The sequence below is a fragment of the Portunus trituberculatus genome, chromosome 50 (assembly GCF_017591435.1).
Source record: "Portunus trituberculatus isolate SZX2019 chromosome 50, ASM1759143v1, whole genome shotgun sequence".
NCBI lineage: Eukaryota > Metazoa > Arthropoda > Malacostraca > Decapoda > Portunidae > Portunus > Portunus trituberculatus.
Genome location: NC_059304.1, coordinates 9,802,749 through 9,806,392, shown reverse-complemented (window position 1 = coordinate 9,806,392; position 3,644 = coordinate 9,802,749). Strand labels below are relative to the sequence as shown.

The 3,644-nt window shown below is 47.3% G+C and overlaps 2 non-coding genes across 2 annotated transcripts; both read right to left on the bottom strand.

Annotated features, from left to right (window-relative positions):
* Window positions 1-1,628: 1,628 nt before the first annotated feature.
* Trnav-aac lies at window positions 1,629-1,701 on the bottom strand. The gene has a single exon. It is a non-coding gene; the product is annotated as a tRNA-Val (tRNA).
* A 1,111-nt stretch (window positions 1,702-2,812) lies between these two features.
* On the bottom strand, window positions 2,813-2,885 carry Trnav-aac. Its single transcript has one exon. It is a non-coding gene; the product is annotated as a tRNA-Val (tRNA).
* Between the last annotated feature and the right edge of the window lie 759 nt (window positions 2,886-3,644).

Genomic DNA, 3,644 nt, shown 5'->3' with positions numbered 1-3,644 from the left:
ACCACTACTACCACTATTACTACCACCACCACCACCACTACCACCACTACCACCACTATCACCACCACCACCACCACTACTTCCCTCACCACTATCACCACCACCTCCACCACTACTTTCCTCACCATTACCACCAGCCCCACCACCACCACCACCACAGTATCACCACCACTCCCCAGCCTCATCCCAACCAATTTAAGACGAGGGAGTGTTTTAATGGACAAGCGAATCCCTTAACTAGAATAAAATAAATTTGTATTGCAAGACGAAAATTGAATTTGCATCTGGATTAACGAATTTAACTGCCGTGCCATTCTCCGCATTTGTAGCTGAAGTGGTGGTGGTGGTGGTGGTGGTGGTGGTGGTGGTGGTGGTGGTGGTGGTGGTGGATGTGATAGGATATGTTTATGTATGTAATATGTGTATGTATGTATGCATGTATGTATGTATGTATGTAGGTAGGTAGGTATATTATGCAGTACGGCAAATGTTAACAGGAAAGAAGAGGGAAATGAAAAGGAGGGGAGTTGATGGAAGTTAGAAATGGAAAACACAACTGAAGATACGGAGAGGAAGGGAAGGAAAAGGAAAGGGAAAGGAAGGGAAAGGAAAGGAAAGGAAGGGAAAGGAAAGGAAGGGAAGGGAAGGGAAAGGAAGAGAAGAGAAAAGAAGGGAATGCATTAATGGTGAGGGCAAGAGAACCTAGGCAAAATAAAGAGTGTGGAGAGTAGGACACAGCACAGGTAAGGCAGGTGGAGGTGTAATGAAGGCCAGAGAACACTGAAAGGCAGAGGATACGAAGTAGATAGGGAAGCACAAGGTACACAAAAGCAAGAGTCAGATAAGGCAATGTAAAGGGAAGGGAAAGGAAAAGGTAACAGGGAACATCAAAGTAGCCAAGACACGATGGAGGCCGGTAAAGGTAAAGGAAGAAGAGGAAGGAGAGGAGGAGGGGAAGAAGGAGAAAGAGAAAAAGCTATCAGTAAGCAAGAGTATATACACGTTTATCAGGTAAAGAGGGGAAAAGACTATAGCAAAGTAAAGGATGGAGAAGTGAGGCGTGTAAGTGATAAGAGTGGATGGTGGAGAGTGATGGAGGAGAGTGGAGTCGAAGAGTGAGGAGACAAGGGGAGGCGGTGGAGGGTGGTGAGAGGTGAGTGGAGAGAGCGAAGTGAAGGCAAGGGGCAGTAAAGGATGGACAGTGCAGTGACTGGTGGCAGGACGATGAAGATTAACGGGGAGTAAGTGGTGGCGGAGGGAGGAGGAAGGCAGAGGGAGAGCAGGAAAGGCGGTACAACACAAAGCTCGCCCCGCCCGCCCGCCGCCCGGCCGTCGCCTAGGGAGTGAAGCGCCGTAGGTCCCGTCGGGCGACGCGGGACGGCCCGCCACGCACACAATTACAGGCTTCCATTAACTTGCCAACAACAGGTATTCAGCTAATTAGACGATAATTACCTAGCGGTGATTTATTTATTTATATCATTACAACCATGTGAAATGCCTCTCCTCTACGGCCCTAAGGGAGAAACAGGAGGCGGGAGGGAGGCTGGGAGGAGTCGAGGGGGGAGGGGAGATGCTGTACGCACTGCCTTGTTCCTCTGGCCCCAGCAACAGGAAGTAAAATGTACTGTGCTCACCAGGGCTCGAACCTGGGACCTTCTGTGTGTTAGACAGACGTGATAGCCACTACACCATGAGCACTTGCGGGTTCCTACTAATTTGATATTCATACACGGCCTTGCAGCGCCCCGTGTGGATACGAGTGGCAGCTTGGTCTGGCGTGTGATTATTTGTGGTGATTGGGGCGTGTTATTAGCAACGTTGATTGAAAGCTGAGAAATAATTAGGGAGATAATTATCCTGCGTATGAGAACTCTGTGTGTGTGTGTGTGTGTGTGTGTGTGTGTGTGTGTGTGTGTGTGTGTGTGTGTGTGTGTGTGTGTGTGTGTGTGTGTGTGTGTGTGTGTGTGTGTGACGATGATGATGCTCCTACATATTATATGCTAATCTCCATCTCCATCGTTCTTTTCTACTGAATTCTCTCCCACCTAATCCTACCACGCCGCCGCCGCCTCCTCCTCCTACTCTTACTCCTCTTCCTCCTCCTCCTACCTATCTAATTCTACCTAATTCTCATCACAATCCTTTTCTCCACAACTACCACAGCCCTAAAGGAAAGACAGGAAGAGGAACACACACACACACACACACACACACACACACACACACACACACACACACACACACACACACACACACACACATAAAAAAAAAATATTAAAAGCTATATCCTCACGTGGAAATTAACCTTCAAATAATATAGAATTACTTTTGACACCACAAAATGAAACGGCCGAAGTATAAATAAAAAGAAACCAAATACTTAATATACGAAAGACTCTGGAACCACACAAAAATACAATAAAAATAGATCATACAAAATCCCCACAACTTAATGAGAAAGACACCCATCTCCACATCCGCTCCAGCAATAGAGAAAGGCGGAAGCACCCACATTCCCAACACACCAGGGCAGATATCACTCTCCCTGGACCCTGAACTGTAGCAATCGACCAGCACACTCAGGGACCAACGCCTATTGACTCAACTGACAGGCCTACACTAGCTGCTGATTAGGTTAGTGTAAATAGTGTCCGAGAGTACCAGGGTCCAGTGTGTCCCTTAGGTCCACTTTGGGTCTGGAGTGGGGAAAGGGGCGAAAAGGAAAGGGGAAGTCGAGAGGTGAGATGCTGTAAATGCTCCCTCTTCCCATATTTGCATCTACCAGAGGGTGAAAAACAATGAAAAAAATTGTGCTCACCAGGGCTCGAACCTGGGACCTTCTGTGTGTTAGACAGACGTGATAGCCACTACACCATGAGCACCTGATATCTCAAAAGGCATTGTGGTTTGGTAAAGGTTCATTTTCCGGACATAATACTTGTTTTGTCTATGCTTCCACACTCATGTCAATAATACAATAGTGAACGTGCTAGAGTCCCAACGAGAGGTACTTGGGAGGTATGGCGAGCGAGGAACAGCCTGCCGTAGGGGATGTGATGTTATGGGGCTGACTTCTCTGCGTCACCCAGCGTAGCACAGGGAAGCCAAAGTGAAAGATCCTTATAAGCGTATATACTTCGATGTCTGAACTCGAATAATATGAACAGACAGTACTGGAAATCACGATAATTTTCAAGTGTTCTTTCATGATTCCAGTGATAGTCTAACAAGGACTGTGTACCAAGGAAAACACACCCACAAGACGCCAATTCATCACCCTTGTGGCCTTTGAAAATTAATAATAGAATATTGAGTTTAGCAATAGGTGACCTTGAAATTTCATATGAACAGCGCGTCACTGTAGAAACTATTAACCTCCAGGAGCAGACAGGCGCCACTGGAAAGTCTCTCCGGCGATAAGACTCCTGTAGAAGTATTCAGTGCCTCTGCTCCCCGTCGCGGCTTTAATAAGGCTCGCAAAAGGCTGAGAAATATGATTGGCCAAAACTCCGCTGATCACCTTGAATAAAACATGTAATTTGTTGCCAGCATGGGCGTTCCCTAGGGGCGTGACGTCACTGAACCGCCGACACACAGGCCTTCCTTAATATTACCTTGCGAACCACCTCTTCCCCACCTCC